We start from the raw sequence: 25,470 nt of genomic DNA, 5'->3' as shown, positions 1-25,470 counted from the left end.
TTGTGGATTATTGGAGATAGGAGTCACACGGTCTCTCCTGCCCGGGCTGGCTTTGAACCGAGATCCTCAGATCTCAGCCGCCTGAGTAGCTAGGATTACAGGCGTGAGCCACCAGCGCCAGGCCTGTCCCTAAAGCTTACTGGAACCGTAACTCTAAACCTAACCCAAATAATCTCTGATAGGAAATATAGGGGAAACATTATAGGTTCCATTATATTTCACAAATATTTGACCTGTAATTATTAGTAGAAAACAGTTTAATTTAAAGCTTACACGTCCATCACCCTAACTCTAACCTGAAGTAGAATAGTAACCCTAACCCTAAAGTAATTGATTTTGGAATCTGAAAGCCACATGAATACATAAGGTTTTATTCATCCGAATTTGGATTCAACTCATCTTTCTGAAAATAGTTTGTAGTTTTACTCAATATCTTGCCATTTTTCTAACCCTAACCCCATCTGGAACACTGAGGTTAACATAACACTCGTCTTACTCTAATCCTAATATTATTAGCAATATCCTATGTCACTTTAAGATTTACTTTCAGTTTGACCCTAAATTTTCCATTTCCGGAATACTAACCCTAACCCCAGCTGGAACTGAAACCTAACTTTTACCCTAATGATAGGCCCATTCTGAGGTTTAAGAAAAACTAATTTTTATTCATTCTAAATAATACTCCAGGTTAATTCTTGACATGACTTTCAATTTGCCCTAATTCCCACAAATTTCCTCATTCTACATATGAAGTTATCTTGTTCCCTAATGTGAATCATTATATTCCTTGTCCCCAAATTCTCATATCAGGAATACTGTAGTTTCCATTGATTCTACTTTTACTGAATTCCTGTATTCTAAAACAGTTTCAGATTTACTTAACATCTAGTCCATTACTTAACCCTCACTCTCAACATAAACCTGGATAAAAAACTCCATTAACCGTTATAGGTATGGTCACTCAGAAATAAATACAATGATAATACTCTAGATACTATTCAATCTCACATTTTTTGTTTCTATTTGGTAGTGAAAATTCAATTTTATACTAAAAGTTTCCTATTCATAACACTAATCATAATCCGAACAAAACACTGGACTAATTTTAATCCAAATTATATGTAAATACTAAGATTAACACAATGTGCTAGTTTTCACTCATCTAATCTAGATGAGTGCCTCCCCAAAATAGGTTTTATTTTTTTTCCAATATCTTAATCATTCACTAGCCCTGAACAAATTCTCTCTCTCTCTTTTTTTAAGGTAGGTAATGCGTCTTAAACCCTGGGCCTGTACCCTATCTTTCAGCTCCTCAGCTCATAGCTAGCACTCTACTACTAGAGGCACAGTGCCACTTCCGGTTTTCTTAGTGTTTCATTGGAGAAAGTCTCAAGGATTTTCCATCCCGGGCTGGTTTGAACCGCTGTCCTCAGATCTCAGCTTCCTAACTAGGTAGGATTACAGTCATGAGCCACTGGTACCCAACCCTAAAATTAACCTTAACTGAAATATTTAGAATAACCATAAACCTAATTGTAAGCAGATACTAATATTAATTGTAATACTATAGTTCACATTCATTCTAATTCATACTGGTCTTACTCTAAAATTTACCTTCAATTTGACCCTCAATTTTTTCTCCTTAACTCTAACCCTAACCATGGCTGGTATCCTAACCACAACCTTGACCCTAATGGTATCCCAATTCTAAAATTTGTGAAATATACTCGAGTTTTCTGTCATCCAAACTGAAATTACACTTGTAATTATTGAAATAAATCGCTGGTTGTCCTAAATCCTACAGATTTTGTCATTCATAATTCTGAACCAAGCTTGTTCCATAACATGAATCATTATATCCATTGACCTCAATTCCTGATATTATGAAAAGAAAAATTTACTCCCATTATCCAAGATTTTCCTGAATTCCTAGAACCTAAAATAATTTTCAGTTTTACATACCATTTAACCCATTTTTTTTCTCTTTGTCAGTCATGGGGCTTGAACTCTGGGCCTGCGCATGATCCCTGAGCTCTAAGCATGGGCACTGTCCCTTAGCTCTTTAGCTCAATGTGAGTGTTTTTAACGCTTGAGCTAAAGAACCATTTTAATGTAAGGAAAATTCTCTAGATTCTATTTAAGCACACATTTTTTATGCTTCTTATTAGTGAAAAACGAAATTTTATCATAAAGTTTACCCTTCCCTAACCCTAACCGGAACTATAAAAGGAAATCACACTTCAAACCAAATTATATGTGAATGTTTAAAGTAACACAAACACTGGTTTTTATTCATTCTAATTTTGATGTTATTCATTCTTCTTAAAATATGTTGCAGTTTTAGACAATATCTTATATATTATTTTTCTCATCCTAACCCCAACTGTACGTAGAACACCTTGCCTAATCTGAAGACTACATATAATGTAATCATAATATTACTAGGAAGCCTCTATTCACATTGATCCTAACTCTTACTCGGTTTGTACTTCTAAATTTTACTTGAATTTTGAAAATAATTTTTTCAGTGTTTTTCTATTTCCTGTAGGATTTATAATTGTATTCATTTTTTAAATTTTATTTTGTTGTAAAGATGCTTTCCAAAGAGATTACAGTTACATGTGTAAGGTAATGAGTACATTTCTTGTTGAACATTGTTACCCCATTCTTTGTTGTTCTCCCAGTCTTCCTTTCCCTCTCTTCCTTCCTCACTCCTCATTCTACCTATGTTGTAAAGTTCATTTTCAACATAGTATCTTGTGATTATCATTTTTGCAGTGGGTCATCCTATGTTGAACCTAAATTTTCTATATCTTAACCCTAACTCTAATTCTATCTAGAATCATAATCGAAACCATCATAATAAATGATAGCTCAATTCAGAACTTAACAAAAATATTCGTTTTTATTAATCCTGTTAATCCTTTGTACATCTTGAGTTAAGTTGCAGTTTACCTTAATTCTTCCAAATTAGATTATAATGTACATACATAAAGATGTAATTTTATGTGAAAAACAGAAGATCTTTGGAGGAAGGGGCAATAAAAGGAAAAAGAGACTATAATTAAATACTTTAAATATATTATGGAAAGAGCATAATGAAACTGCCACATCCAACAATTAATAACTGCTAGTAAAATAACTATAAAATAATAACTAAATAACACACTGCCTTCTACTGTTCTTTAAGACAGCCATGGTATGTCTTGTGAAGAAAACACTTGTGTTACATAAACTGTGTTCATGCATAAATGTATACTGTTATTGACCAATTATTTAACTTGGATAAGAAATACCAAATAAGATTGCACGACAAAAAGTATAAAGCAGATACATAGTTATTGTTTGAGAAAAAATTCATAGTCATGACATTTAAGAAACCATTTCTATTTCACTACAATGCAATGATTTAGGTTTACTAATATCGTATTTGGAGTGAGTTTAGAGAAGATAATTGTACACACCTATACATCTTTTTACTTGAATGTGTGTTATTCTAAACATTGACTTTTATTCAAATGAATTCTTAGGTTTACTTTTTTAAATAAATTCAATTTTATCTCCTTTCAGGATGAACACTTAATCCTGCAATAAACATATTAATATATGCAGGTATTTAAAAGCTAAATTTTTAATGTTTGATATGTAGAAGGACATGATTTTTCTATCCTTAAATGTCTACCCTCTTGGATTTTTGCTTCATCAACATAAATTATCTCACGAGGTTGTTCTGAAGGCTCCAGTAACCAGTATGGTCAAAAATAATTCCTGAATTCTAAATTTTAAATCTAATCATTTTTAGCCTTTGATTAAATCATTTATTTTCTATGCAGATAAATTAAACTAAAATAAATACTATTATTTAAACATTTCATTCACATTGTAAATAATATAAACATAGTTCACCTAGAGACTAATTATTTCAACCTCATCATACTTGGTGATCTTAGTTTGAAGAATGTAGAGAGTCTAAGACCCTTACACCCAATAATATTTTTGGCCAAATTAAATTAAATCATATATTTGTGTTTCTAATTTAGAGGTTAATCACAAGGAAACAGGAACATAACAAGAAAAATAATTACTTCGGGACCATTTTTCCTATTAAAATTATGAAGCAAAAATGTCTCTAAGAAATAAGATTTTTCAAGAAAATATTTACACCCGTAGGTAATGTACATCATATTTTAATATTGAGTTTATCTCAAAATAGAAATTCTGCAACTAATGTATTTTTACATGAACAAAATATTGTGACTTCTAGTCCTGTTATAGGATTTTAATTATATCTTTTAGTTGTGACATGATCTCTCCTTACACTAATTATAACTTCTTTAATTATACAAATGATGCCTGTACAGGCTAATTTACATAAGATAATATTCAAACAATATTATCTATTTTCCTGTCATCAACAACGAAGGATGAGGTTCTGAAATATACTAAATGAAAGCACTCTAAAAGAGAGTCTCTATGAAATGGGAATTTGCAATGTGAGGATGTCATCATGAGGACTTTCTACTTCACTGAACAGGAATTCTTGTTTCTACAATACTTTCATAGCTTTAAATCACCCAGGGAAAGCCACAAAATTTAAGTTTATATGAAGAAATTACATTCCTAAAAGATGTGGCACCCCTACTCAAATGCTCAATCTTATCACTAGTTCTTTGTGCTTGCTGACAAGTCTATTTCTCTATCACATGTTTCATATTATTAAGCTGTGAGTATATTGCAGGAGACTACGGAAAATCACAGCTATATCTGTGTAATAATCAGAAAAGAGGAAGAAGATTATATTAATCTCTAATTACTCCCTTTCGCCTTCAATATACCAATTAATTGTCAAAACAACAGAGTAAGTTATTACTTTATATTTGCCCATTTTAGTGAAAGATTAAGCAAGTGGCTTTCAAAGTGCTGAGAGGGGTATCAGAGGTCTGATAGGAACACATTCTCCCTAAAATGTAATGCTCTAGGGGCTACAAATAGAGAAATTCCATTAAAATTCTCTACACACACACACACACACACACACACACACACACACACACACACACAGCTGCCACCTAGACACATCAGAGATCTGTTCCATTCTTTTGTCATGATAGTTGATGAATGTTTACTCCATTGCTTTTTTTTTTTTTTTTTGATTAAGGATTGTACCTGGACCTGTAACTTTCCCAGGGATCAAGTCCCTAGTTCTTAGTTTGCTGTTGTGGCTCTGTATAAATAATATTTTCCTGGCTGGTTTAGGCCAATTTACACTATCCTGGAAACAGTATCCTCAAACTTGATATTCAAAACAAACTGTATGAATTTATACTACTATTTCAAAATCCTGAAATTTATTGGATCTAAAAACCAAGTAAACATCCATTGTTATTTTAGTAGCAATTGACATCATGAAAGTACAAGAATATTAACCAGGAACTGAGGTAAGGGAATGGGAGTATTGGGAAAGTGTAAAATATTGGATGTGTGTTAGAGATACAAAATCAGCTTCCATAGGCTCATTTATTGGAAACTTGTAATTCTATATTGAAAGCTCAATTTACATATGCAGTTTTCCAGTTACTTTGCTTACATGTCACTTCTGATCACAAATCCTCTTATGAACTTTTTTTTATCGAATCTTTGAATAAATCATACTATTTGCATATAGTTATCATCTTAAGGATGTCTGTTTGATTAATAATGTATTCCTGGAAACAGGATATTGACAGCAAATCTGGTTATCATTTCTATTGGTTAAATTTCAAGTATAAACTATGGTTTGACTAGTAATTTTCTAAAAATGATTGATATTCAGGAACAGTAATATTTTGGTGCCTTTATTTATATTGAAACGATGTGGTAGCTCTTGTATCTTATTGACTGAAATGTAAAACTATTCATGTATAAACCTGCTCATTGCACTTTTTATTTTTATATATAAAATAGTCTCCAAGGATTTACTTTACAGTGATAATGTGGGATTTATCTTCACGTTTCAAGTTTTATATTTATTTCAATGAAAGCACTAGAAATGCATGATATTTACTGGAGCAATATAGAAAATGAGAACATATATTTAAAGAGAAAGGATTTATTGATTAAAATATAGAAAAGAAAATAGTCATTTCTTTGTTGAGACTGCATACATTTCATATGAATGTAGCTCAATACGGGATTCCGAGATACATTCATAATAATATTACTGAGATTTGCATCACAATATAAGTAATATAGATATTTTATGCACATGGTCATTCAAAGGCCCAGATAAATAATGGATTAAAAATGGAATTGAACATATCAGAGGAAAACAATTCAACATGCAGCTATTATGATTGTAAAATACTAATAAAGAATTGTAGCTCTTGCCTTTCTGAAGAAGAAAGTTTAGCCAGTAATTTCTATATAAGGCATCAGTTGTAATGAGTCTAAAGTCTTTTCCTCCAAGATATGCAAGAGTCCTATACTCATCTTCTGAAGAGTAAATAAGTCCTTACTTTATTTAATTTTTCTTAGTATTATTTACTTGTAACAAATAGGTTAAACTATCTGCTGTTTTTCTTTCAATGTAGTAATATAGATTTCATATTATTACCGTCTCTTCATACAAGCCAATATAACTATTTCAATGTAAAACAAAACAGAAAAACCAAAAACACCTGATAAAATATCACAAATCCTAAATTATGTTAAAAATAAAAATATACAAAATAAATCCGAGGAAGAGGAAAAACAACGGCAGAATAACAATAGAAAAGTACCCTAGCTCTCTCTAATAAAACAGAGATTTACAGTCTTACCATCTACTCCACTTCTAGAGTGACACTAAGTCAGCTATAATTATATAAAGATATACAATTCAAAAGAAGATTTTATACTATCTTCACAAGAAAACAGAAATCTATAAAAAGGGGCACATCCATGCAGGTGACTGCTGTGACTGTGTTCTCAATGTATTCAAAAGCACAGCTGTAGTATGGAAATAAAAGGGCCAAATGGTAAAAAAAAAAAAAAAAGCAGGAACACAAGAGTACATCAGACACATCAAGATATAGAGATAATTCAGATAATTCACCATACCAGTGGACAGTCTAAACTGTCACTGGAACCACTGATATTAACATAACAACATTTCACCACAACTTATCTCTACTCCTATATGTAGGGCACATGGGCAGCAAAAATGGTGCTGAGTGGGAGTTGAGTGGGCAGAGCCTGAGTTGTCTATGTTAAAACCTGACTGGATACCAAAACCAGGCCAAGTGACATCAGTGCATGAACAGCTCACAGACAGCAGGGAAAGTATACAAACTCAGGCATATGATAGGGTGACCTCTACATTGGTTGGTTCCTTTACCTTTCCTTCCATGTCACATGTTTTTTTTTTTTTTTTTTTTTTGCTTTAAAAAGTGCTTGCTTTGTAGTAATAAACATGTTCCATCTCGACTTGACTCCCCAGTGTGTCTGAGTGTCTCCGGAGCTAAGGAAGGATGGGGAAAGGGTGAGCTGTGCACTTACCTATCCTCAGACCCTGTCCTTCTTCCACGGGATGGATGAAGAACGAACATCAGGGACCCAACGTGGGGTATGAAAGGAAAATATAACGGCCAAGACTAAGCGGTCTCTAGGGTAAGTGAAACCCTTAGTATGAATAATGCTATCTCACAGAAGGAGGACTTGGGAAGTGAGACAGAAAAGGAATGGGTCAAATTTGACTGAGAAGACACTGCTCAGACAGAAACAAGAACAGTGGAAGCCAAAACAAGGGTGAAGGTTACCCCATTCTGACTCGGGTGCACTTGATGGACCTACCCCCCACCCCATTCCCCTGACTGAGGGTGTGGTACAGCACCCTACGTGGCACTACAGAGGGCCTGCTATACCTGAACCCCTACCGACCTTCCACGGAGGGGCCCAGGGCCTGGGAAGTAACCTACAGGAAGGCCTACCCTGTAAAGGAAGGGCCACCAAGGAGCCCGGACCCTGGGCCACAGGGTTTGCTTCCACAAACGTATCCAGCCAATCTGGCACCAGGAGCTAGCAGACCCTTGGAATGGTATCCATGGGAAGCTAAGGATCTTAATGAGCTCTGCAAGGCAGTGGTGGAGGATGGCCTGCACTCTTCATTGTTACGGGACATTGCTTATCACACTTGTGTCCCTATGGACTGGCTGGATGTGGCCAACGCCGTCCTCACCAGTTCTCAGTTCATTAAATGGAGTGCCTTCTTTAACGAAGAATGCAGAGTATGGGTGGAGAATAATTGGCAGGCTCAACCTGCCATACCTATTACTCCATGTTAACAGGGGCAGGGGAAGAGTACTCCATTGATGTCCAATAGGCCACAATACCTGGTCCAAACCATGACTAGGTGAGGCAGGCAGGACTTGAATTTTGGTGCAAACTGGATGAAGGGCCCAGTGAGTCCCTCATAGCAGGAGTGAGACAAAAACCAAGTGAGCCTCTACCTGATTTTATAGACCAAGTCCAACAGAGTGTTCACTGCAAGTTGCCAGCAGGAGACCTCTAAGATCAGTTTATAAAGCTACTGGTTTGGGAATGGATGAATGCAGACCACCACACAGCCTGCCCAGGATTGAGGGAGAGAGTTCCCTAAGGAGATGGGTCTTGGCCTTGCAGGATGTGGAAACAGCACCAGTCCCAAACACTAGTTTTAGATTTACAGGCTCAGACATCTGCAATGACTAAGGCTATTACCCAGGCACAGGCAGCCCAGGGCCAAGCAACTCTAAGACCATCAGGGAGAGGAACTTGTTTTAAATGTGGTCAGGAGGGGACACCCTGCCTAATGGCCCAGGGTGTACAAACCGCCCCCTACACACTGCTCAAGTTGCAGGAAGGGGTACCATTGGAAAAGGGATTGTTGATCCAAATTTGATTTACATGGGAAGCCTTTAAACTAGGGGAGGGGCATCCTCCAGCCTTGTTAACTCAAGGAGGAATCTCCTCTGCAGTAATGCCCAGGCAGCATCATGGCAGGATGACACAGACCTTTTGAACCGTCCCCCTGGTGGAAGTACTCCACCCAAAAATAAGTAATTTCATAGGCGGGAAGTAGTTTCACTGCCTAATTGACACGGGGGTAGATCAAACTGTACTCAGGGAGGAGGAAGTACCCTCAGACTGGAAACTTGCACTCAGGACCCCAATATTGGGGGTAGGGGTAACTCCCACTCCAAAGAGATGGTCACCCTTATGAAACGGACTAGCTCAGATGAGAGCAGGGAAAGATACACCCAGTAGTGGTGAAAACCTCACCACCAAATTACTAGGGCAAGACATTCTAGGACAAATGGATGCTTTGGTCACTACGAACCATCAAGCATTCCCTGATAATATTCTGGATGGAGAAGCACAAAGGCTTAAAGGATCTATAGGAAAGTTAAGGAAACGGATTTTTCATAATTACAGAAAGGAACATAAGGGACCCATTGGGTGTACCCCCAATCCTAAAGGCCACTGTCCCCCAAATATCTCCCATTAGGTGGAAACTGGGAAGCCCTATTTGGGGAAAGCAGTGGCCATTGACTAAACCTAAACTTGTAACCCTCCCTCTTTTGGTGGAGGAACAGATAAACCTTGGGCACATATGCCCTTCTATGAGTCCTTGAAACATACACTTATTTGTTATCCAAAAAGCATCTGGGGCCAGGCGCATGCTCCAAGGTGTACATAAGGTAAATGAAAGGATGGAGCAAGTAGGAACACTCCTAAAAAGTATGCCCTGGACTCCAGCTATACCTTCAGAATATACCTTGGTTGTGATTGATATTAAAGATTTTTATTTCTATCCCCCTGCATCCAGATGACTGCAAGAAGTTTGCATTCTCCATTCCCTCTCTTAATTTCTCCCAGCCTGATCAGAGGTTTGAATGGATGGGGCTGCCACAGAGAATGGCCAATAGCCCAGCCTTTTGCCAACAATAATTTGCCACACTTTTAGGGACTGCGCTGGGTTCAGATACCTCCCTTGCCTATGCCTATATGGATGATATATAATCCTGGGGCACCAAGACCTGGGCTGCCTGGAGGGCCTTCTCACCCAGGTTCTCACCATATTAAAAAATGGGGTTTTTACCATAGCCTTCAATAAAATGCAAAATGTACCCCTTTTAAGGTGCTCGGATCCCACCTTACATTGACTCAAGCCAGCCCCCTTAAGCCCTTGCTGGATATTCCAGGATCTCTGACCCTAACCCAACTTCAAAGACTTTTAGGGGAAATCAATTGGCTGTTGCCATGGGTTCCTGTCCTTTAAGATAGTCTTCTGCCCATATTTACCCTACTAAAATACAGGACGCCCCAAGAAGTTATTACAACTACAGTAAGCCATCAGGCAATATTTTTACAGTTCCAAAAAGCCCTGGATGAGTTTTCCATGAAGAGATATTCTATTTTTGAGCCCATTTCCCTCTGGTTGTTTGCGGGTGTCACATTGATTTCTGCAGTTTTAACTCAAAGGGGGAGTCATTAGCATGGGTTCATGCTCCTCTGGGGGGACACCTTGGGTGTATTCTCAGGCCGGCCAACTTTCAGATGCTATTGTCAAGGGAAGGACCCAAGCCCAAAGGCAATATGGCCTCAACCCTTGCTCCAATGTTTTCCTTTTCCAATGGCAGATGTCTAGTGGCTCACTTGAGCCAATGTTTGTCTTGCTCTCTCCCTGGAGGGGTTTCTAGGCCAAATTGACTGCCATTACGGGACATCCAAATGGACAGTCATGTTATGGTGACTTCCCCTCAAAATGCCTTCTTTGTGTTCTCCTATGCCTCTTCCTGGTGCCACTGGCCCACAAGCATTAACATTACAGGATGCCACCAGTTTACATGATTTAACCCACATTAATTGCAGAGGTCTTCAACATAGATTTCCTCCGATTCTTGTAAAGGACCTCAAAAGGATAGTACATACCTGAAAAACATGCCAGCCCTTCTTAAAAGTACCCCCATTATAACCACCAGGCTAAATCTCAGAGGCCTCAAACCTAACGTCCTTTGGCAACCAGATGTTATTCATTTCCCAGCCTTTGGTAACTTAGACATCTCTTTGGCTCTATAGATACCTACTCAGGAGCATGCTGCGACACAGGCATGAACAGGAGAAAAAAACTAAACATTCACAAGCACACTTCTTCAATGCTTTGCCACCTTGGGTCTACCAGCACAAGTTAAAACTGATGTTGGACACTGTTTTGTTACGAAAGCAATGTCAGAGATTTTTTTTGACAAATGCATATTAATCATACTACAGGAATTCTCTATAATCCCCAAGGCCAAGCAATTATAGAAAGAAATCACCAAAGTATTAAGGAACAATTATTTTAAAAAAAGGGGGAATTAACCCCCATATACAGTTACAGATATCTTTATTTACCACTAACATTTTAAATTTTTCAAAAGGGGCAACTGAATCTAGATTTCAGAAGCACTCAGGACAACTAAACCCTAAGCCCCAAGTGAAAGTCAGGTGGAAGGACCCTCTGACACAACAATGGAGAGGACCTGACCTCCTAGTTACCATCGGCGGAGATTTGGAAGCATTTTTCCCATAGGGAGACAACCCCCATTTGGATCCCGGCCATGAACCTTAAGTTTTTACCCATTTCCTCTATATAGGAGGATGCTTAAGGATAAACTAACCAACAAAAAAAGAAAATGGCTATGGTGGTCAAGGCTGTGTTTAAAAGAGGGAAAGCTGAAAAGGTAACTACTAACCAGCTCCAAGGGAAACCAGCCCTTGAGTAGCTCTTCTGTTCTCTAACAATTTTAGATGGTGATACTCTACCTGTTGTCTGTCCTGACACTCCCAGTCACAGCAATGGCCCTGCAGAATCCACATCAACCTCAATGTGTAACCTGGGCAGTGACCAGCGCTAGCAATGGAGAAATCATCAAAAGCACCACATGAAAAGATGTCCCTTAGAACTGGTGGCCTGACCTTCATTTTGACCTCTGTGTCTTGGCTAGAGGATCCTGGGATGTTGGAGACTGTACTCGCATTCACCAAGGATGGCCTGAGCGTGGGGGCCCACGAGGATGTACCGTGCTTCATGTGTGGGACCCCCAATACCCAGGCTGCTCCCATGCTTTAAAGAGGGCAAATGTATGAGATACTGACTTTTATATGTGTCCTGGAAACTGCTTCAGACATTTCTAACTGTGGTGAGGCTGACGTTTATTAACATTTACAGAAGAGGGAAAAAGCATAACTAACTGGGAGCTGGGCAAGATGTGGAAGTTCCAGTTGTATCAAAAAGGATAGAGTCCAAGAGATCCAACTCATGGCCCTCCATGTCCATTTTGATAAGCTCAGTGCTGAAGATTACCCCTACCTTAGGCAAACCTCAGAAAGAGGAGGTGCAAATTGGGCCATCTTTGTAAGAGTTGCCAGGACCCAAACCTCAGCAAAGAAGTGGGTCTGCCATTAAAAGAATCTGTAGGGCACATTGGCAGCAAAAATGGCGCTGGGAGGGAGTTGAGTGGCAGAATCTGAGTTGTTTATGTGGAAACCTGACTGGATACTACAACCAGGCGAGTGAAGTCAGTGAATGAACAGCTTGCGGACAACAGGGAAAGTATAGAAAGCTTAGGCGCATGATAGAGTGACCTCTACAGTGACTGGTTGGTTCCTTTTCCTTCCCTTCCATGCCACTCAGTTTTTTGCTTTAAAAAGTGCTTGCTGTGTGGTAATAAATGAGATCCTTCTTGACTTGACTCCCCACTGCATCTGTCTGCAAGGCTAAGGGAGGCTGCGGAAGAGGCGAGCAGTACACTTTCCTATCCTCAGACCCAACACCTCCACTTAATGGTCTAGACAAAATGTAATCCCATGAACAGAAATCACAACAGAAGATAAAACCAAGAACTGGCAAATCAACCAAGAACTTAGAGTCACCTATTATTAAGATCATAGATTCCCCCAAATTAAAGCCAAGAAGTCCCCCCAAATGGACAGAACAAATCACAAAAATACTAGAAAAGTGAAAAGTCCAGGTAGTATAATTCCCACAGTAAATAACCAGGCACTAGAACAGACAATTATGGACCTAGAAGATAGTTTTCAAAATACATTACAAATACTGCTGAAAATGTGATTAATGTAAAGATACAAAACCTCTACAACGCAATTTGTGAACAAGATGAGAAAAATGATTCACGAAGATAAATTCTGAGAAGCCAAAGGAGTGCAATGAATAAAACAGATACCTAGTTAAAAGATGTGAAAGAAGTCACAGTTACAAAAAAAAAAAAAAAGCCCTCTGAACCACCCTGACAAAACAAGTTGCAAAGAATGTGCATACAAGACTTAAAATAGGCTTTAATAAAGAAATAGGCGTCCTAAAAATGACCAATTAGAAGACAGAGTAATATAAAACAAAGTAAAAAAACCTTCAAAGCAAATAGGTGACATATAACATAACCTCAGAGTTCAAAGACAGATTAGATCTAATAAGGAAGAGGAGATAATTATTTAAAGCACATCCAACAAATAAGAAAAGGCCTTTTTTGGCATGTAGGTCTTTTTTATTGTAAAACTGTTTTACAGATGGGTTACAGTTACATGAATACGGTAATAAGTACATTTCATAGCGAGCATTGTTACTTCCTTTATTTTCCCCTACCATCACTTCCCTCCCCACATCCCCAACTCCTCCCGATTCCCCCCTCAACCCTGACACTGTAAAGTTCATTTTCAATATAGTGTCCTGTACATCTGGTCGTCTCTATGGGTCAGCCTGCATCCTCATTTAAGCATTTTGTCATATCACTACCCCTCCCCAAATTACAAATATATATATATATATATACATATATATATAATATATATATATATAAATATATATATATATATATATATATATATATATATATATATATATATATATATATATACAAGGTATAGAGCACCAGCATCAAATTCAGTGAAAACAGGGGTGAAACCATGGGGAAAGTGTATACAATACAAACAAAAGAATCACATAGTGTATTGTAAGCACATAGAAAACACTAGCAAGAAAGAAAATAGCAAACAAAAAAATGGCATCTGGGTCTTGAGCTTCAGCTCAACAGAGGTGGTGAAGTTCATCTCTACTGGAATCTCCCCATGTTCAAGTCTACTTGAAAATATCAGTCTTCTGTTTGAGATACTGTATATATGTGTATGCTACAACAACTATGCTGATGCACTTCTTTAAATTTTTGAAATTTTTGAAATTTTTTTAATTTTCTTTTTATTTTTTGTGAACACCCTCTACAGAGGGGTTACAATTACATGGGCAGGTTCTTGAGTACATTTCTTACCAAGCATTGCAGCCTCCTCCTTTGTTTACCCTTCACATCCCTTCCCAACCTTCTCTCCCACACCCCCCACCCAATCCTCCCCACCTTCTCCCCGCACCAACATTGTAAAGCTCGTTTTCAACATGACAACTTGTACTTCTCATTGTTGCAACAGGTCCACCTGTATCCTTAAACAACTTGTTTTTCCCCATCTCCTCTACAAGTTATACTGACATCAAATATAGTGAAAGCAGGGGTTATACTGTGGGGGAGGGACATACAAAGCTACAAAGAGATAATCTTATAAATGCGTTAGAAAGAAATGCATGAAAGGAAAAAAATATTAAAATACATATCTAAGGGTTCATTTTCCTAACATCCTATTATCTGAACTTTTCCGCTTGACTCATACATATACTACATATTTCAAATAAGGGAAACCATGGGACTTATGTTTCTTTGGGCCTGGCTTACTTCACTTAATACAATTTTTTCCAAGTTTTTCCATTTCATAACAAATGGGGCAATGTCATTCTTTCTGATGGAGGCATAAAATTCCATTGTGTATATATACCACATTTTCTTAATCCATTCGTCTACTGAGGGGCATCTGGGCTAGTTCCATATCTTAGCTATGGTAAATAATGCTGCAATAAACATAGTTGTACTGGTAGCTTTAGTGTGGTCTTGTTTGTAAATATTTGGGTAAATACCCAAAAGTGGGATTGCTGGGCCATAGGGGAGCTCTATGTGAAGTCTTTTGAGGAACCTCCATACTGCTTTCCAAAGCAGTTGAACAAGTTTACATTCCCACCAACAATGAAGTAAGGTTCCCTTCTGTCCACATCCCCTCCAGCATCTGTTGTTGTTAGAGTTCTTGATTTTTGCCATTCTAACTGGACTGAGGTGGTATCTCAATGTTGTTTTGATTTGCATTTCTTTTATGGCTAGGGATGTTGAGCATTTCTTCATGTGTCTATTGGCCATCCTTATTTCTTTTTCAGAGAAATTTCTCTTTAAGTCTTTATCCCACTTATTTATTGTGCAGTTGTTTCTTTGAGGATTTGTTGTCGGGGGATTTAATTTTTTGAGTTCCAAGTATATTTTAGATATGAGACCCTTGTCTGTTTTATGGCTAGTGAAGATCTTCTCCCAATCTATTGATCTTGCTAGCTATGTCCTTTGCCATGCAGAAGCTCTGCAACTTCATGCAATCCCATTTGTCCAACATTTCTTTGATTTGTTGTGTTTCTGGATCTCTGTTCAGAATATTTCGGCCTGAGCCAAGGATACCTAGGGTTTCTCCTATTCCATCCTCTAATGTTTTCAGAGTGTCTGCTTTGACTCTGAAGTCTTTGATCTATTTGGAGTTGATTCTGGTGCAGGGTGATAGATAAGGATCTAGCTTTAGTTTTCTACAATTAGTTAACCAATTTTGCCAGCACCATTTACTGAAGAGGCTGTCTTTCTTCCATTCTATTATTTTAGCTCCCTTATCGAAGATGAGATGGCTATAGGCCTGTAGGTGCATTTCTGGGTTTTCAATTCTATTCCATTGGTCCTGATGTCTGTTCTTATGCCAATACCAAGCTGTTTTGGTTACTATGGCTTTATAGTAGAGTTTGAAATTTGGTATTGATATTCCTTCAGCAGTGTTCTTTCCGTTGAGGAGCGTTTTTGCTATTCGGGGTCTTTCATTGTTCCATATGAATTTTTGGATTGCCTGTTCTATTTCCTTGAAGAATGAAGTTGGAATTTTGATAGGTATTGTGTTGAATTTGTAGATACCCTTGGGAAGTATTGCCATTTTTACGATGCTAATCTTTCCAATCCAGGAACATAGGAGGTTTTGCATTTTCTAAGTTCTGTGTTGATTTCCTTTTTCAAGATTTTAAAGTTTTCATCATAGAGGTCCCTCATTTCTTTGGTTAATATCTTAACTTATTTCCTAGGTATTTTATTTTTTATGGGGCTATTAGAAATGGAGTTGCTTTCCTAATTTCAGCCACACTTTTCTCATTGTTTGCCTACAGAATTTGTTTCTGTGTGTGTGTGTGTGTGTGTGTGTGTGTGTGTGTGTGTGTGTGTGTGTGTGTGTGTGTATGTGTGTGTGCGCGCGCACGCGCATGCGAGCACGCTATGTTTGTGTGCTGGTCCTGGGGCTTGAACTCAGTACTTGGAAATTGTCCCTGAGCTTTTCTGCTTCATGCTGGTGCTCTCCCACTTGAGTTCCAGCTGCTTTTCCAGCTTTTCAGTTGTTAGTTGGAGATAAGAATCTCAAGTACTTTCCTGCTGAGCTTGGCTTTGAACCTTCATCCTCTGATCTCAGTCTCCTGAGTAGCTAGGATTACAGGCATTAGCTCCCAGTGCCTGACTCATGTATTTTTTAAGTAATTTTTATGTGAAAATACTGTACAGAGGGATTATAATCAAATTAGCAAGATAATGAATATATTTCTTCTCAAGTATTGTTGCCTCTTCCTTTTTCTATCTACCATCCCTTCCCTCCCATCTCCACAACTACATCCCCTTTCCCTTCCTGCCCACCTAAATTGTAATGAAAAGGACGTTGCCGGAACTTCATGACTCAGAAGATCAAATTTGGGACAGATAGATATCAAGAAGAAGAAGAGCAGGAAACTAAATGGATGGGAATTCTAGCAGAGAAGATTCTGAACATCCAAAGACATAGAATGAGAGAACAAAGCTTTAGAACACGAGAGTACCAAACAGAACAACCCACCACCACATCGTAATTTATTAGAGGATCATTAGATATCAAGAACTGGATTTTCAATGTTGTTGTAGGAAAAGATTGATTGTTAATAAAGGATATATAGTCAGAATAAATACAGATTTCTTAGCTGCTATAATAAAAAGGGGAGACTGTGATGATATATGCCAAATATTAAAGGCAAACAACTACCAACCATGAATACGGTCCAAGGCCGACTTCTTTACATTTGAAGGATATATAAAAATATTTCATGACAAAGAATACTTGAAACAATTTATCTACACCAAATAAGTATGATAGAAGTTTGTCAAATATATCAGGTATAGAGAAAATCAAGAAGCTCAGGAAGTGGTTATATAAATTGATCTTACCAGAGAACATGGTAAATATATTAAGCATAGATGAACCAAAGGTCCTAATAAAAGGTGCATAAAATAGCTGGACTTATCAGATATTTCACAGACTTAACGCTCAATAATGATGGACTTACATTTCATGTTAGAAGACATAGATTATATAGTAGTATCCTGAATCCTGGAACACCCCACTTCATCAATCAAATACTACTTAACCTAAAAACACATCTCTACACATCATGTCATTCATGAATAGGTCATTGAGGAAAATCTCAACCAAGAAACTGCAGACCTTAGAAATATATTAGAAACAATAGCAAGAAAGAAAAACCAATTTAGTCCTTATAATGGGGTTCATTTAGCCTAACATAACTTATCTAACCGTTTGCACTTGTCTCAGACATATACTAGTTATTGCAAATAATGGAAACCATAGGACCTATGTTTCTTTGGGTCTGCCTTACTTCACTTAATATTATTTTTTCAATGTTTTCCATTTCCTAACAAATGGGGCAATTTCATTCTTCTGTTGAACACATAGAATTCCATTGTGTATATATACTACATTTTCTCGATGTATTCATCTACTGAAAGGCATCCCTCCCCCACGATATAACCCCTTTTTTCACTGTATTTCATGTTGACATAATTTAGGGAGGGGAAGGGAAAATCAAATTGTTTAAATAGAGATACATATGGATCCTTTTCAACAATGAAATGTACAAGACATTATTTCAAAAAATGAACTTTTTAACTTTGGTGTGTGAGTGGGGGTGGAGAGTAGGATGTGTTAGGGGATGTAGGGGGGAAGTGGGAATGGATGGGAAGGGGAAGCAAAGGAGGAGGCAACAATCCTTGATAAGAAATGTACTCATTACTTTGCTCATGGAATTGTAAACCCTCTGTATGGTATTTTCAAATTTAAAAAAGAAAAAGAAACTGCATACCTTAATAACTACATTGAATACCTGGGCCTATCAGACATCTATGAATATATATTAAGCTTCAGAATATACATTCTTCGAAGCTGCTCATGGAAGGTTCTCCAAATGAGAACATATCTTATGTCACACAGAAATTCTGTCCAAATTGAAAGAAAAATATATTTACTACCCATATCTTGTCAGACCATAACAGATTAAACTTAGAATTCAGGAGCAAAAGCAAAAAAATTTGTGAGGCCCATAAAGACTGAACATCATGTTGCTGAATGACCAGTGGGGCACCGAAGAGATTAGAATGTACATCTGAAAGTTTCTGAACTTTCACAAAAATGAGCACATAAAATACTAGCTCCTCTGTGACACAGTAAATGCAGTATTTAGAGGAAAATTTATAGCTGTGAGTGCATACATCAAGCAATTGATGAAATCTCAAATCAGCATTTTAATGATCGCCTCAAGCTCCTTGAAAAGAGGAACAAGCCCACACCCAAAGCAATAGACTGAAAAAATAATAATAAAATTACAGCCGAAATATACCTGGCAGGGCTGAGAACTTGGCTCAGTGGGAGAGTGGTGCATGAGGCCCTGGGTTCAATTCTTCAGCACCACAGAAACAGAAAAAAGTCGGAATTGGCACTGTGGCTCACCTGGGTAGGGCGCTAGCCTTGAGCTGAAGAGCTTTGGGACAGCGGCCAGGCCTAGGCGCCCAATCCCGGGCCTGACGACCGACAAGAGAGAGAGAGAGAGAGAGAGAGAGAGAGAGAGAGAGAGAGAGAGAGAGAGAGAGAGAGAGAGAGAGAGAGAGAGAGAGAGAGAGAGAGAGAGAGAGAGAGAGAGAAATATACCTGCCAATGTGAAGTAATTTAGTGATAAACACAGTACTTTCTGTACCCTTTGTTCCACTAACAAGCCTCAGATATACTGCATTTAAAAAATGACGAAATCTCAAATCAGGATTTTAATGATCACCTCAAGCTCCTTTAAAAGAGGAACAAGCCCAAACCCAAAGCAATAGACCGAAAAAATAATAAAATTAAATAATAAAAAATAATAAAATTAAACCCAAAGCAATAGACTGAAAAATAATAAAATTAAATCAGAAATATACCTGGCAGGGCTGAGAACTTGGCTCAGTGGTAGAGTGGTGCATGAGGCCCTGGGTTCCTAGCTAATAAGGAGGCTGAGATTTGGTTGAATGCCAGCAATGAAAAACTTATTTCCAATAAACCACAGGAATAACAGAATTGGTGCTATGGCTCAAGTGGTAGAGTATTAGCCTCGAGCTGAAGAGCAAAAGGACAGCATCCAAGGCCAGAGTTCAAGCCCCACGACTGACTATATTTGTATCTATATGTATATCTATATCTGTATCTATATCTATCTACCTATATATATCTATCTCTAGATATATAATGAGATGGCCTACGTTTAAAATATAAATATATATATGATACACATTTAAAATATAACTGAATATATACTTACATTATATGCATATATTTACACATATAAGATGTTCATATTATATCTGCATGTTTATAAACATATTTGTAATTTATATTCAAAGCATACATCTGAAGATTTAGGGGGGAAATGTAGAGTTTCTAAAGGCTTAGCACTGACGCTTCATATTTTCAATCATTTTTTCCATGTATTACACTGTCTGGAGTACGGTTTAAATGATTATGAAACAGAATAGTTGTTTTATTCCTTATGAATTTTATTCCATAGAAAGATCTACTTACTTGGTATGAAATCTACACTCTATGAATTGGACATATACATCAATTTAGCAAATTACAGGTCTCAAACTTTTATTTGAATCCTATATCTCACATGCATGCAGCTCCCTTGGAGCCAGCTACATATACAGACATGCATGCATATTCATGCACACATATATTCCCATACTCAAATGACTACTAAATGTAACAGTGTAATAAAAAAATATAGATACTAGAAAGGACACCTTTTCAAATGTAATTAAAATTTATTTTTTTCATACAATGCATTATTAAAATACTGATGAAGAAGCTGATAGGAACTTTCAAATACTAGAACACCTGCCTAAAAAGCACGTTTCTCAGTCCAAACATCCTTATTTAGATCCTTCCTTCTGCCACATTAAAAAAAAACCTGTAAATATACTACAGATTTAACCTACATGACTCTTAATCACTGATTGAAAAAAGGAATTGTAATACACACACACACACACACACACACACACACACACACACACACACACACAGAGAGAGAAAGAGTGAGAGAGAAAGAATGGTATATTATTTAGCCAAACATAATAATGAATTTATATCATCTTCAAGAAAATAGATAGAACTGGAAACCTTCTTATTAAAGCAATAAACCAGACTGAAAAACAAATACTAGATTTCTCATATACCGATTCTAGATTTAGAAAATAAATTAAATGCCCCACCTGTAAAAAATGGAACTAATTAGCGTTGGGAACGGATGAGAGAGGACATGAAGAGAAATAGTGTTGAGGAAATATATTCAAATATTTTGTAAATTACTATGATCACATATAAAACATATGTATAAAAAGAGAATAATGAATTTAATAAACGTTTTTTAATTTTTTTTTTGTAAACACACTGTACAGAGGGGTTACAATTACACGGGCAGGATAATGCGTACATTTCTTATCAAGCATTGCAGCCTCCTCCTTTGTTTACCCTTTACATCCCTTCCCAGCCTTCCCCCCTTCCCCCCACCCAATTCTCCCCACCTCCCCCCCATCAACGTTGTAAAGCTCGTTTTTGACATGACAACTTGTACTTCTCATTGTTGCATCAGCTCCACCTGTATCCTTAAACGACTTGTTTTTCCCCATCTCCTCTACAAGTTATACTGACATCAAATAAAGTGAAAGCAGGGGTTATATTGTGGGGGAGGCACATACAAAGCAACAAAGATAATCTTATAACTGCACAATAAATTTACCAACCTACATTATATGGGCATATGTGCATAACACAAAAACACTGTGAAATTATTTGTTCATGAAAAGATGATAATTCATTATAATTGCTATAGATTCATATCTTAATTTCCATTGTTTGTTCAGTCATTTCCCTGGTAAAGTAAAAGGAGAAATTGTTTTTGCTCATTTAGAAAGACAATCGTCCAATTAGCATTAAAATATTCTAGTTAATTACTGTCAATGTGAAACTGGTAAATCACATTATTATATTAGAACAATTTCCAAAGCATTCTTAAAAATATTATTTCTATAGGTACATACTTTTTGCTATTTGTTAAATGTGTCTTATTTATTTAATTGTTATCTATCATTTTCTGAATGTGGTTTGGTACTTGCTGGTAGAATAAGTTATACCTGGCGATTAAATCAATTATTCATACTGCTTTTATCAAAAATACCTATAGCGAAATAAAAACAAATAAAGAGGGAAATCCAAATTATGTATATTTGAAGACATTGCTTTGTTAGTGCTCTTCTCCTCACATTTCCCATCCCTTCTTGAGAATAATGTAAGGAAATCCTTAGAATGTTTTGGAGATGGAGGTTGACTTTAAACCAATGAAATACTCTACGCTGCATGTTTGTTTATTTTATATCCAGAAAAGCTAAATTCTTAACAATTTCCTTAGGCTTTATACTCAGTTTTAATCTCTGATGGGTGAGAGATAAAGATATAAACATTTTTTTTAACAGTGGCTAAATTTAGGCTGAGGAATCCAGGTGCAACTATACTCATGCAGATAGGTCCCATCACTCATGGGAACATGATATCAAAATGTTAACCAATGCTTATTGATATCATGATTATAAGATTTTGTGTATTGCAAACTGGTGATGAGCATTTGTTTGTAACCAACAGCATTTCATGTCTTAAGAACTGAAGTGAGACATTATCCTCAAAGCAAAATTTAATGAGGCATCCAAATTTAGTTACCATTAAAAACATTTAATACAATTATTAAAATGCAGCTAAAGGGAATAATTTATGGAAAAAAATCAATATTTAAATATCAGAAACATTATGACTTATTTTTCTTTTATCGAAATTTGCATTATGGGTTGCATCATGACTTTTCTGATTATATCTTTGACTTATGTATTGATATTTAGTTGGAGAAGTTATATTCTTTCATATATTCATTTGTTAGATGAAGGAGGAAATGAATTCCATGTGAGAGCCAACATTCATATTAATGTTGTAATTTCATCTTGCTTCTTTGCCAAGGTTTAAAATCAGCTTGAGTAACTTTGGTCTCTTTTGGATCTAACTAAATAGGTCTGAGATTTTTTCCGTACTAGAAAGATTTTGACCACCACTCATTAAAATATTTTTTTTTCCTGAAACTACTTCTGTTCTCTTTTCTCATGATGTTTTCCTTTAGCTAAGCCATATTCAGTCTTTTAAAACAGTGTAGTTTGGAGTAGTTTAAATTATGTGCACTCATGTATACTTCTCAGATTCTATTATTTACATATTTTGTTCTTTTAAAGTCAGTAGTATTTAGTTCTCAATATGGATAATATTGCATTTCTGAATTTTTTAAATATGTCATGATTTTTGTCATTTTATTTTTTAAACATGTGTAGAATTTCTCCACGTAGAGTGAAATTGTTTTAAATAATTTGATCCATTCAAGGAATTTGCTAGATTAGGTTCATCCAGATGAATTTAGTTACAAATTAACACAACCTTATTGCTGAGAGACACTTATCCTTATGTCTCTACTCAAATTATCATGTGTTTGAGGTTTTCATACTTGAAAAAAGAAAAAAAATGGGCACAACATGTTTTTGTCCTGTGGGAGTTCTACTCTGTTGTTGTTTTTTTCCAACTGTGGTGTCCCTAACATGTGTGTGCATTTAATTTCAATTGTTTTGTGTCTATATTTTGTTTCATGTAACAGAAAGTACAAAAAGAATCAGTGATGTAGAACTTTTCCAAATAGAATTCTAAGAGAAACACTTGAAGTTTCATAGCACCTGGGAATGGGCAGGTCTCAGTTGAGGGGTAGCAGAGTAAGAGAGACATTGTTTGTCATGATTTTAATTCTGCCTCATCTTGCCTGACTATTCCCAATGGTATTACTTCCAAGTCTTTAGTGAAAAGAAAATAATTTTGTCTGTATGAACTCAGAATTTTCTGTTTAATTCAGACACAGTACACATTCATATTTGATTATAACTCTAAAATCTTCTTTTCTTGGTTTAAAATCACAGATGTGAATTTATGATGCTAAAATAGTATCTACTAATTTATATGAAAAGGTCCAAACTATTTTCACTTCACATTATATGTAATATAGAGTGTAATAGGCATAGTGTTTAATATAGTATGTAATTATTGACTTTGGGGAAGGGAAACCATGGGACCCATGATTCTTTGGGCCTGTCTTATTTCACTGAATACAAATTTTTCTAATTATTTCCATTTCCTAACAGTGTTATTCTTTCTGAAGCTCATTTCTTAAAATCTGAAACTCTGTATTAGTGATTCTACCTCATGAGGGTTCGTGTCTCACTTCTGTAATCTGAGCCATTCAGAAGACTGAGATGCAGATGATCAAGATTTGAATCCAATGTGGGCAGAAAAAATTTTCAGACTTCCTCATTAACATAACCAGCAGAAACCCAGAACGGAGGCATAGCTCAAGTGGTAGATAGACAAACAAACTGAGTAAATGTTAGACCTTAGCACAAATCCCAATACTGAGAAAAGGAAATCACGATTCTCATTTGAATCCCATCTCAAATCCTATCCTTTGAAGTTCTACTTTCACCCTAGTCTAGAAGCCTTGTACATGAAAAATTGCTGTCACCTTGGTGACTGGTTCATTTCACTTGGCATATACTTATGGGTGATCTTAGTCCATTCTTTGTTGCTGCAGTTGCTATAATTGAATGGCATAAGCAGAGCAATTTATTAGGAATAAAGGCTTATTTATTTGTTTCATGGCTGTTAGTATTGGGAAGTTCAAGATCAGCAGCCTCATCTCCTGGTGGTTGATGGGGGTGGGCAATCGAGGGGATGGGAGGACGGGAACTCTGCAGAGCTCTAGGATAAACAAGGATGTCACATATGTCCTAGCTGCATTCTCCTCTTCTTCATACAAAGCCTCAAACATTCAAGTTACCACCCAAATATCTCACCTCCAAGTAGTAGAGATGACATTTCTATCTTCTTTTTTTTAATATGTTTTATTGTAAAAATATTTTACAAAGGGGTTACAGATGCATGAGCAAGGTAAGTAATTTCCTACCTCCCACCTTCAAAACTACAATCCCACACTCCCCTTTCCTCTCCTCCCTGCCTACATTTTTTTCTTTTAATTCAAATTTTATTGTAAAGTTGAGGTACAGAGGGATTACAGTTACATGTCAGGTAATGTGTACTTTTTTTTTTTTTACTATTTTTTAATTTAAAATTTTTGTTTTTGTGAAAATACCTTACAGAGAGGTTACAATTACACGGACAAAGTATGAGTGCATTTCTTATCAAGCATTGTTGCCTCCTTCTATGTTTCCCCTTTCTAACCCTTCCCATCTCCCCCCTACCACGCCAAAGTTGTAAATTTCATTTTTGACATAACTAATATCTTGTGCATCTCATTGTTCCAATGGGCCCTCCTCTATCTCTGTTTAAACAATTTGTTTTTTTTTCCCTTCCCCTCCACAAATTATACCAACATCAAAAACAGTGAAAAGAGGGGTTATACGCGGGGGGGTGGGGGGGAGGAACATACAATGCAACAAAAGATCATCTCATCTTCTCATAATTATGTTAAATTTTTATACAAGATTTTGTTTTGTTGTGAGCACTTGCTTATTCCATACCTATTTTTGGATTACAAGTTCTATTTCTTTGAAGAATGAGCCTGGGATATTGATAGGAATCACATTCAATTTGTAGATAGCTTTGACAGATTGCCATTTCACAATGTTAATCTCCCCAATCCAGGGACTAGGGAGGTTTTCTACTTTGTCAGTTCTGCTTTAATTTCTCTTTTCCAGTTTTAAAATTTTCATCTGTCTTAGACGTTCTTCACTTTTTTAGTTAACTCCTAGTTATTTTTTGGATTGGGCTATTAGAAAAAGAGTTGATTTCCTGATTTCAGCCGTGCGTTCTCCTTAT

This window comes from Dipodomys merriami, unplaced genomic scaffold (assembly GCF_024711535.1).
Source record: "Dipodomys merriami isolate MVZ:Mamm:240054 unplaced genomic scaffold, mDipMer1.0.p SCAF_18, whole genome shotgun sequence".
Taxonomy (NCBI): Eukaryota; Metazoa; Chordata; class Mammalia; order Rodentia; family Heteromyidae; genus Dipodomys; species Dipodomys merriami.
This window is presented reverse-complemented; position numbering follows the sequence as displayed.